Raw genomic sequence first — 12,761 nt, 5'->3', positions numbered from 1 at the left:
TTGTGTGCGGACACCGCCGCCTCGGGAGCCTTGTGTGCGGACACCGCCGCTGGGAGGAATGTGCGGACACCGCCGCTTGGAAAATCGTGAGCGACCACCGCCGTTGAACCTTGTGAGCGGGCACCGCCTCGGGAGGAACGTGAGCGGGCACCGCCGCCTCGGGAGCCTTGTGTGCGGACACCGCCGCCTCGGGAGCCTTGTGTGCGGACACCGCCGCTTCGGGAGGAATGTGTGCGGACACCGCCGCTTCGGGAAAATCGTGAGCGACCACCGCCGTTCGGGAACCTTGTGAGCGGGCACCGCCGCCTCGGGAGGAACGTGAGTGGGCACCGCCGCCTCGGGAGCCTTGTGTGCGGACACCGCCGCCTCGGGAGCCTTGTGTGCGGACACCGCCACCTCGGGAGCCTTGTGTGCGGACACCGCCGCCTCGGGAGGCTCGTGAGCGGGCACCGCCGCCTCGGGAGCCTTGTGTGCGGACACCGCCGCTTCGCGAGGAATGTGTGCGGACACCGCCGCTTCGGGAAAATCGTGAGCGACCACCGCCGTTTCGGGAACCTTGTGAGCGGGCACCGCCGCCTCGGGAGCCTTGTGAGCGGACACCGCCGCCTCGGGAGGAACGTGTGCGGAAAACGCCGCTTCGGAAGCCTTGTGAGCGGATACCCCCGCCTCGGGAGGAACGTGTGCGGAAACCGCCGCTTCGGAAGCCTTGTGAGCGGACACCGCCGCCTCGGGAGGAACGTGAGCGGAAACCGCCGCCTCGGGAGGAACGTGTGCGGACACCGCCGCTTCGGGAGCCTTGTGAGCGGACACCGCCGCCTCGGGAGGAACGTGTGCGGACACCGCCGCTTCGGGAGCCTTGTGAGCGGACACCGCCGCCTCGGGAGGAACGTGAGCGTAAACCGCCGCCTCGGGAGGAACGTGTGCGGAAACCGCCGCCTCGGGAGCGCGAGCAGACCACGCCGCTCGCATTGACATCAGTGGGGGTTCCTGCACGCTTCGTATCAGCCCGGGACGCTCTGGAAGCGGGCTGGAGGTATTGGGTGCGGCAGACGAGGCCTCTGACACCCTTTTGATTGCCGCTGGGGGCCCTGCAGCTTCTGCAGCTTTGTCGGCCACCACTGGAGGTGCTGCAGCTTCGGCGAGCACTGCCTGAGGCACTCCAGCTACCCTAGCTGGGGAACGTGCCAGGAACTCCACAAATTCCCCAAACGTCAGGTGGTCCAGCCCCCTCATCCTCCACCATTTGAGGGGCTCCTCAAGGGCACTATTGAAAAGGTCCTTGAGGGCCGCATCATTGTACCCCAAACCCTCTGCTGCACCACAGAACCTCAGGGCAAACTTCCTCACATCAGTGCCCTGCTGACGGAGGGAGCTCAGGGCCTGGAACTGGAGGATGCGTTGGTAGAGGGGGCTGCTGACGTTAGAGGCTGGTGGATGGTGTGAGCCCATTCTGAATCCTATATATATATATATATATATAACATGATTGTTACTTACAAAAAAAAAAAGTTTGTTACTTGAGTCTCTTTTTAGCTTGAAATGTTTATTTTTTATACTGTATGCTATACATATAATCGCTGGAGCACCGTAGAAGATTTGACATTTGTGTTTTTCAGTATCTTAAAAATATACAGTATTACTGGTTAAAGTCTGATTATAGTGTATTCAGCACAAACTGTGTTACAATAATATGTTAGCATCATGAATGCACATGCTTGTGTTTTGCAAATTTATGATGAAATTTCTTGAGTTTTCATAAGTAAGATAGCTTACAATCAATATTTTATTACAAATGGTTGTATGCAGAATTTTGGTAGGCGTACAGTAAAAAAAATAAAATAATAATAATATTTTGTCTATGGAGTGTCATGGAGTGTCTATGGAGTGTAGTAATACTCCAAATGATTGTACCCACGAGCATAACTTTTTTTAAATTAAATTAAAAAATGTAAATAAATTAGCTTGTTAAATTAAATTATACTAAATGATGCTTATGAAAAATAAAAGTTTACTGCAATGGGTAGGTTTAGGGAATGATACGGTATGAAATTAATTAATGTAATGTAAATATAAATATTAAAGGTTCTAAATATAATGTAGAAACTGCTTTGCAACAATTTGTTACTGTACAACTAAATGAATGGAATTGAATTGTCTATGGAAAACATACAAATTTGACATGTCCAGACACGTGTGGCCTATTAAAATACATATTGTTTTCCCCTTTTGATAACTTTTTCTAACATGACAAACTCTTTTTTCCGTTCCTGGTAAAATGTACAACGTTTTTATATGTATAGTGACGACTAAAACTAGTGTAAATGTTTGCATTGTTTTATATCGTGCATGATCGCACAGTTTATTTATTTATTTTCATTTAAAAGAAGAGAATAGCCTACGACTCGGGACGATTGAATGCGCACGCGTGCGTGTGAGAGAGAGAGAGGAAGAGAGAGAGAGAGGATAGCAACCAACGTCAAATTCGTATCCTAAAGGGATGATTAGTTGTCATTTTAGATAAATAATGTAAAAAGTTTTGAAGCCCTTCCGAGTCCGGGATTAGATAAGCGATCAAAACGAACGTCTAATCACGTCGCAACGACGCTAACCACAGAGCCATCGCTCCGCTATAAAATGCCGAAATGTTACTAGTTTTAGTTTAAAAACATTCAATGTTGAAGATATGAGAAATTTTTAAACAATCGTTTGATGTGAAATAAGTTAAAATATAAGGACTTTCGACGTATTAAGCCGCCTTTCCACTGCACACGACATTCGGACACGACTGTCGCATTTCTCCCCCTAGTGGCAGACGCACGGAACTTTCAAACTGGTCGTGCAGCAACCGTCACCTTGGCATATTCACCATGGTAAAATTAATCATTTTAATGAGTATAATTAATGTATGAATGCATCGTTACAAATCAAATGACCCCCAAAATAAAAACATAGTAGGTTTTATGGGGCTAATCAACATAAATAATTTTTTTTTATAAATATCAACATATTATTTCTGCCATAACTATTCTAAAGCACCATTTTACAGAAAAAGTGTTTAAAGAATAATGTTAAAGTGAACAAAATATTGGTAATTCTAACCTTACGCTCATAGTTTTTAATAGAATACATCACATCCGGTCGGGCGGTCGCATACGGTCTAGCCGCAGAAGTTCATATATTTTAACGCATCCGCAGCTCAAATCGGATCCGAATTTTCCGCATACGCATATGATCGGAACTCCACGCAGCTCCCGCACTACTCTCCATTCGAAATGAATGACTTCCGGTCTGTCGCTTGTCGTTCGTCGGAGATAGTGGAAAGGCGGCTTTAGGGAAACATTGGAAATGGCATGAGCGGTGGGGGGCCTGCGTCTCACACACACACACACACACACACACACACAGTCATACAGACAGGCACAAGCGTGTTCATTCTGCAGATAGAGAGAGCTTTTTCCAACTTAAACTAAACACAATTTGTGTAATCACTACGTTTGAGGCCGACTGGTATACCGCGAAGACGTGATTCTCCACGAAGAATGTAAGACCATTTTATTTGTTAAACCAAACTTTTTTTTTTTTTTATCCCTTCTCATTATTAGGAGTGTTATTTAATTACATTTTATACAACCAACAGAATATATGTTTGTCTTAAAACTGACCTGTTAAAATTGTTTATTTATTCTGCTTTTGTCCTTAAAACCATTATCTTTTTCCATAGAGAGAGAGAGAGTGAGAGGGAGAGAGAGCGCGCACCTCGGAACGCAACCGGACACGCGCGCCGCAGATGGGCAAACCCCCACCATAAAATCTTCAAAACAATCCTTGACAGCTCATTTATGGTTTTACACTTGTACAAACAACATATCTCATCCCCGGATGACGTAGGAATTTCACGCATTCCAATCCTCACATCTGGAACGCATTAATGGGGACAAGGGGTCAACACGAAGTGGGTGGTCGCTATGTGGGCGGGCCGTGTGGGGGAGGGGGAAAGGTCAAAAGGTCAAAGCAATAAATCTTTTTGTCATTTGCCGCTGGCAATTACTACTGGTGCCAATAATTGTGTCCAACATGTATTTGAGAAAAACATTTATTTCATAATGATATTTCCCCCCATTTTAAATTCTTATTATCCAATGAAAGGTTAAATTTTTGTGAATTTGTAAAATAAAAGATCAAAAGGATTAACAATGCAGATTAATTTTCTTAATGCAGATCATATTTACCAAGGGTGCCGATATTTTTGATCATGACTGTACATATATATACATAGTATTACAATAGGTTAGACTATTGTAATGCTTTATAGGCTGGTTGTTCTGCACGCTTGATCAACAAACTACAGTTTGTCCAAAATGCAGCAGCTAGTCTTTACTAGAACCAGGAAGTATGACCATATTAGCCCAGTTATGTCAACACTGCACTGGCTCCCTATCAAACATCGGATAGATTTTAAAATCTTGTTAATTACTTATAAAGCCCTGAATGGCTTAGCTCCTCAGTACTTGAGCAAGCTCTTATCACATTATAGTCCTCCATGTCCGCTGCGTTCTCAAAACTCTGGCCATTTGATAATACCTAGAATATCAAAATCGAACTGCAGGCAGCAGATCCTTTTCCTATTTAGCAAACTCTGGAACAATCTACCTAACACTGTTCGGGAGGCAGACACACTCTGTCAGTTTAAATCTAGATTAAATACACATCTCTTTCACCTGGCTTACACATAACACACTAATACGCTTCTATTATTCAAATCCGTTAAAGGATTGTTAGGCTGCATTAATTAGATCAACCGGAACCAGGAACACTCCCCATAACACACGATGTACTCGTTACATCGTAAGTAGAATGGCATCTACGCTAATATTTGTCTGTTTTTTTTCTTTTTTCTGTTTCTCAGTCCGTATCCAATCAGATGGTGGATCAGCACCAAGAGATGATGTCTACAGGCTTGATTGTCAGTGGAGACCAGGGGCCTCATTTATAAAATGTTGCGCAGAAACCGTCCTAAATTTGATCTTATGATCGTTTCTCAGAAATGCGTACGTGCGATTCATAGAATGAACGTACGAACAGAAAACGAGCGTACGCGCCTCTTTCAGATGTGAAATCTATGAATTGCAAATTATCTTGAACTTGTGAGCAATTGAATGGTTTCAGCTCTCTGCCTTGTAAACGACTCCTAATTAATATCATTAACATATAAAATATCACCAATCATGATAATTTAGAACAGCGACCTCAGGTCGCCGACCTGCAAGAACAGTTTACATTTGAAAAAATCTGCATTACTCCGACAATAAAAAGTGAGTACGTCTGCTCGGACCCTGACGTGACGCCAAGCACTTTTCCACGTCAAAGACCGTTTTTATAAATATGAGCGTTGGCGTGGATTTAAGCGTACGCACACTCTAAGATCAAATCTGTGCGTACGCACGCTTTATAAATGAGGCCCCAGGACACCTAGATGAGTCCCAGAGACATATCCCCAGTGAAGACCTCGACTAAAATACAATAAAACTAAAAATATAACAAAATAACTAAAAATATAATAAAATACGTAACTACATAATACTATTATTGTTAGAAATTGCAACAATATAAAAATAGAAATATAATACATTTATACATTTAAAATTTTAATTAAAACATAATAATATGCAAATATGAAAAAATGAATAAATACATTCTAAAATAATAAATAGTATAATATATATATATATATATATATATACAACAGAAATATATTAAATTAATTAAACTATAAATTTAAATTATAATAAGCAAACAAATATATATTATAAAAATAGACAGAGAAACAATGCATTAAACTATACATTACAATTATAGCAAATGAATAAATCATATAAATGAAAAACTTCAAATAATGAATAAAACACAAATATAATAAATACATTAAATTATAAATTAAAATGCTCCATCGGGACAAGATCACGGGAATCAGATAAGCCTTTTACACAATCTGACATGGCTGCGGTTGGAATTGAACTGCGGGTTTCGTCTGGCCAGAGTAGAACTGGCCCCCTGACTGAGCCTAAGGAAGGGCCCCCAAGGGCTTGCTCAGTTGGAGACACTTAATTTCAAGCGATTATCGTCGATTTGATTGCACAGATACTATTTAAACTAAACTGAGCTAGACAATGACATCTCTGAATTCAATAATGAAATGCCTTTAACTGAAAATTGAGTGTTTAATCTTATCATTATACATTACTTACACTCTATCCTCCAATTTGATACTGTTAAGTGCTTTGACACAATCTGTATTGTTAAAAGCGCTATATAAATAAAGGTGACTTGACTATATATATATATATATATATACACATATACACACAAACACACACACATACATATATTATGGCATGCCGTTCAGGAAATTATGGTATTTATAATATGAAGATTGAATATATTGAATGAAAGTATAAATACAGGTGCATCTCAATAAATTAGAATGTCGTGGAAAAGTTCATTTATTTCAGTAATTCAACTCAAATTGTGAAATTTGTGTATTAAACAAATTAAATGCGCACAGTGTTACGGGACTGACGAGACGTGAGATATGCGGATCCATATGCAAGCTTTTAATGAGCAGAGACGTGGTCATAACAGGCAGGGTCGAACAGTGGCAAACAGGTATAACATGGGCGAGACAAAAAGTAAACAAAGACAAGCGTGGGTCAACGATCGGCGAACAGTATCAAAAGGGCTTGACAAGAGAGGTAATCCAAAACATAAGCGAGAGTCCAGGCAGGGGAGATAACAATCCGAAAAAGGCAAGACAAGGCAAGACTAGGGAAACTAACAAGGATCTGTAGGGCAGCGATAATGCATACAATACTCGGCAGTGAGGCAGAGAAAGTCCAAGGCTTATAAAGAATGTCTGATTGGATACAGCTGTGTGCGTGTGATCAGGTGAGCGTGTGATTAATGAGATGGCTGATGGGAAATGCAGTCCATTGTGATGTGTGGTGTGAAGGTCAATATGATGGCAGGGCGACCTCTTGTGGCAGTCGGACAGAAGAGCAGGCCCAGGATTCGTAACATAGCCCCCAAGGAGCCGCTTCCAGACGCTCCTAGACAATCCAGGAGGGTGGTGGAGCGGAGGCGGAACAGGGGGAGGGATGGAGGGCCAGGTCCACGTGGAAGTGGAGTGACCGGAGACCAAGGCAGAGCCAGCAGAGCAGGAAGCCAGGGCAGAGTGGACGGGACTGGAGCCCACCAGGGTGAAGCAGACGGGACTTGAGTCCACCAGGGCGGAGCAGACGGGGCTTGAGCCCACCAGGGCGGAGCCAACGGAACTGGAGCCCACTCTGGAGGTTCTGCAGCAGTTGCCGCCACCTCTGGAGGTTCTACAGCAGTAAACTCAGGACACAGGGAGAGTTTAGTAACGGTCTCTTCGACCGCAACACAACAGGCTGAGAGTACATTACTAGGCGCCACCACCATACAAGGGACTGAGGCGAGCCCCGCCGCTTCTGGAGGTTCTGCAGCGTGGGCCGCCACCTCTGGAGAAGCTGCAGCGGACGCCGCCACCTTGGGCAGTTTTGAGTTGATTCGCTGATTGGCATGTCACCATATTCTAATTTGTTGAGATAGTGAATTGGTGGGTTTTTGTTAAATTTGAGCCAAAATCATCACAATTAAAAGAACCAAAGACTTAAACTACTTCAGTCTGTGTGCATTGAATTTATTTAATACACGAGTTTCACAATTTGAGTTGAATTGCTGAAATAAATGAACTTTTCCACAACATTCTAATTTGAGATGCACCTGTATATGGAATGAAAGTCTGAATATCTAGAATAAAAGTCTGAATATATGGAATGAAATTTGAATATATGGAATAAAACTTGAATATATTGAATGAAAGTTTGAATATATGGAATGAAAGTCTGAATATATGGAATGAAAGTCTGAATATATAGAATGAAATTTGCAGTGTATGGAATTAAAATGCAAATTTGACAGTATTTAATGAATAATAATATACTGTAGCTAGTTATATCCTTGTTATCAGAGCAATAGTTTTCTGAATTGAATGACTTAAAAATATAATTTCCTCAAATTTTCCAATACTTTGTTGAACTAAACATTTTGGCAACAGCTGATCATATTCCAAACAAACAATACAAACAGTTTGGAGTGTACATCCCATGATCTTGATATCCCATCATCTCAGACATTTCACACAATGTAAATTCTGACAGTATTTTGATTTAGTTTTAGTCTTTTGACTAAAATGCTATATAGTTTTAGTCATTTGAATTGTTTTAGTTTTAGTCGACTAAGAATACAGTAGATTTATTCAACTAAAATCTACTGAGTTTGGTTAAACTGTAATGCATTAATAAAGCATTTAAGTATCACACAACTGTTACTTGAATACATGACTAAACTGACAGTTTGACATAATTGTATGTGTTTTTTTACAATTCAAGTGCACAAAATAGAGCTAAATTCTGTGCTCATCAGGGCCTAACGCATACTTTTTATGGCTCTAGTTAATTACAATAATCCTGATTGTAAAATCTATTTATTGAATAATATGTCAAATATGTCCTTAGTCTTTCCTTCCTGTGACTGGAATCCCCGAAACAAGACCGAAATATTCTTATTTGCAGGCTGTTCATTCAAGTTCATGAGGGAGATAAAATATGCATTCTTACAAACGTCTAAAACACATTACCATATAAACATTGTAAAGTAAACATCGCTATAATTAATCAGCATTAGTTCATAAGCAGTTTCCTGTCATGAATGTGTGCTATTCATTTATTGCAAACCACTCTGAATCAGTTTGAAGCACTGTTGTTCGAGCCTGTGGAACATGCAACAGCGCAGAATTTTCCTGCGGTTAGATCAGAACGTTACAATTAATATGTGCACATCTATCACACAGGATGTCAGTTCTGACTGGGAATTTTCGTCTCATTTTTATTTGTCGACAAAAATGGCATCGATGTAGATTACTACAGAACTACACAAGCAAGTGTTACTTTTATTTATTTATTTATTTTTTTACCTGTAAGATACCATTCACTTGTTTCAAAGTACATACGCTTTAATGTCAATCATCCACCCAATTCAGGTTTCGACCCATATATTCAAACTTTTATTCTATATATTCACTTTCATTCCATATATTCAAACTTTCAGTCCATATATTCAAGTTTCATTCCATATATTCATACTTTCATTCAATATATTATTCAAACTTTCATTCCATATAATCAAGTTTCATTCCATTCCATTTACTCAAATTTTCCTGAATGACATGACATGTTATATATGCATACATATATATACATATATATACATACATACATATATATATGTATATGTATGTATGTATATACATATATATACATACATACAACACACAAAACAATGTTTGGTAGATTATTCTAGAGTTTGGGTGCTAAATAGGAAAAGTATCTGCCGCCCAAAATTATTAAATTGCCAGAGTTTTGAAAACACAGCGGACTATAATGCGATAAGAGCTCGCTCAAGTACTGAGGTGCAAAACCATTCGGGGCTTTATAAGTAATTAGCAAGATTTTAAAATCTATACAATGTTTACAGTTTTTTTTTCAATTGCTAACATCCTTTTGTCCAATCTGTAGTCACATTTTCAAAACTGTAAACACAATTAGCACAATATCCGTCTGTTGTGACCATACCATTAGCACAATTTGTGTTGTTTTCACACAATATGCTGTCAATTACTATGTTTCTAAAATGCTTATATTTTCTTTTCATACAAGCTTACCCAAAACCAAAATCGTGGATCTTTTTAGTCATATTTACAAATGCTTAAATACAGCAATTGAATGAGAATTGAAGACCTAATGTTCCAAACCTTAAATATACTATAAAGATTCTACTTCTGCTACAACAGCAGCTCAAAAGTATTGAAAAAATATTGAAAGTATTTAAAAATATTGTAACAACTGATAAGCACTTTTAAGTAACAGATCACTGAAATATTTAGAAATAGCTGATTCCAGTCTCAGTCAGAGGAATAGTCAGATGTTGAAGCTCTTTCCATTACATCAACAACATAAAAAAGACCTCTTTGAATTGGTTTTGTGGATGCAGAACAACACAAAGAATCAGAAAGAGAAAAAATAATGCCTGGGAGAGGGAGAGGAATAATTGTAGGAGGGAGACGAGTAGTTGGATCAGAAAAAGGGAGAAGAGGTAAGGGAGAGGAGTGCGAATGTGTGTTAGACTGTGCAATTTTTATGTTTGTTTGTTTGTTTTTTTCCCCTTACACATGTGGAAGCTACATTGGGGCAAAAAAGTATTTTTATATCAACGGTCAGTTGAGTAACTAAAGAATGACCAGTCAATGTTAGTATTCTCCTAGTTGCATTACAGGGTTGCCTACACAAAAACCTGCATGGGCCCAAAGGTACAAAAGTTGCTCTGGGCCCGAATGGGCTGGCCAACACTGGGACATCATGGCATTAATGTGGGCAGTCTGCTAGTGTGGCCTGCTCACAGAGAGCTTGCGGTGAGCCCAAAGCTGTGGGCCTTGCCTGGGCAAGCCCGCACTGGGCCTGTTTAGGTTTGGTGTGGGCTGGCCCTAGCTCACTGTGCCCACAAAAAGCCAGCATGGGCCCCGCAGGGGCATGTTTGCAGGAGTATGACGAGCGCAGCGTGGCGATCAAGCAGATCTGAATGGCTGGATGTGTATTTGAAATACGCTTGATATATATACCCTGTATATATAACACACACACACACACAAACACACACACATATATATATATATATATATATATATATATATATATACACACACACACACAGGTGCTGGTCATATAATTAGAATATCATCAAAAAGTTTATTTATTTCACTAATTCCATTCAAAAAGTGAAACTTGTATATTATATTCATTCATTACACACAGACTGATATATTTCAAATGTTTATTTCTTTTAATTTTGATGATTAGAGCTTACAGCTCATGAAAGTCAAAAATCAGTATCTCAAAATATTAGAATATTTACATTTGAGTTTGAATAAATGACCATCCCTACAGTATAAATTATGGGTATCTCTTGTTCTTTGAAACCACAATAATGGGGAAGACTGCTGACTTGGCAATGATCCAGAAGACGAACATTGACACCCTCCACAAAGAGGGTAAGTCACGAAGGTCATTACTGAAAGGTGTGGCTGTTTACAGAGTGCTGTATCAAAGCATATTAAATGCAAAGTTGACTGGAAGGAAGAATTTGGGTAGGAAAAGGTGCACAAGCAACAGGGATGACCGCAAGCTTGAGAATACAGTCAAGCAAAGCCGATTCAAACACTTGGGAGAGCTTCACAAGGAGAGAACTGAAGCTGGAGTCAGTGCATCAAGAGTCACCACGCTCAGGCGTCTTCAGGAAAAGGGCTACCAAGCCACTTCTGAACCAGAGACAACGTCAGAAGCATCTTACCTGGGCTGTGGAGAAAAGAACTGGACTGTTGCTCAGTGGTCCAAAGTCCTCTTTTCAGATGAAAGTAAATTTTACATTTCATTTGGAAATCAAGGTCCCAGAGTCTGAAGGAAGAGTGGAGGCACAGAATCCATGTTGCTTGAAGTCCAGTGTGAAGTTTCCACAGTCAGTGATGATTTGGGCTGCCATGTCATCTGCTGGTGTTGGTGCACTGTGTTTTCTGAAGTCCACAGTCAACACAGCCATCTACCAGGAAATTTTAGAGCACTTCATGCTTCCTTCTGTTGACAAGCTTTATGGAGATGCTGATTTCATTTTCCAGCAGGACTTGGCACCTGCCCACACTGCCAAAGGTACCAAAAGCTGGTTCAATGACCATAGTGTTACTGTCCTTGATTGGCCAGCAAACTCACCAGACCTGAACCCCATAGAGAATCTATGGGGTATTGTCAAGAGGAAGATGAGAGACACCAGACCCAACAATGCAGATGAGCTGAAGGCCACTATCAGAGCAACCTGGGCTCTCATAACACCTGAGCAGTGCCACAGACTGATCGACTCCATGCCACGCCGCATTGCTGCAGTAATTCAGGCAAAAGAAGCCCCAACTAAGTATTGAGTGCTGTACATGCTCATACTTTTCATTTTCATACTTTTCAGTTGGCCAAGATTTCTAAAAATCCTTTCTTTGTATTGGTCTTAAGTAATATTCTAATATTTTGAGATACTGATTTTTGACTTTCATGAGCTGTAAGCTCTAATCATCAAAATTAAAAGAAATAAACATTTGAAATATATCAGTCTGTGTGTAATGAATGAATATAATATACAAGTTTCACTTTTTGAATGGAATTAGTGAAATAAATCAACTTTTTGATGATATTCTAATTATATGACCAGCACCTGTATATACACACAGTATCTCACAAAGGTTAGTACACCCCTCACATTTTGGCAATCATTTTAGTATATCTTTTCAAGGGACAATACTATAGAAATGAAACTTGGATATATTTTAGAGTAGTCAATGTGCAACTTGTATAGCAGTAAAGATTTACTGTCCTCTGAAAATAACTCAACATGCAGCCATTATTGTCAAAAAAGCTGGCAACAATAGTGAGTACACCCTACGTGAAAACAGCTATACGTCGTTTAACCATGCAAAGCCACATGTCCTATTCATCACGTTCATGTTTTTGTCTGCTTGACATGACCATACAAATTTGTGTATCTTGTAAGAGCACAGTTAAAGTTTGGTGCTTGGAGTACAATTTTCTCAT

The sequence above is a fragment of the Onychostoma macrolepis genome, chromosome 06, assembly GCF_012432095.1.
Source record: "Onychostoma macrolepis isolate SWU-2019 chromosome 06, ASM1243209v1, whole genome shotgun sequence".
Classification (NCBI taxonomy): Eukaryota; Metazoa; Chordata; class Actinopteri; order Cypriniformes; family Cyprinidae; genus Onychostoma; species Onychostoma macrolepis.
This window is presented reverse-complemented; position numbering follows the sequence as displayed.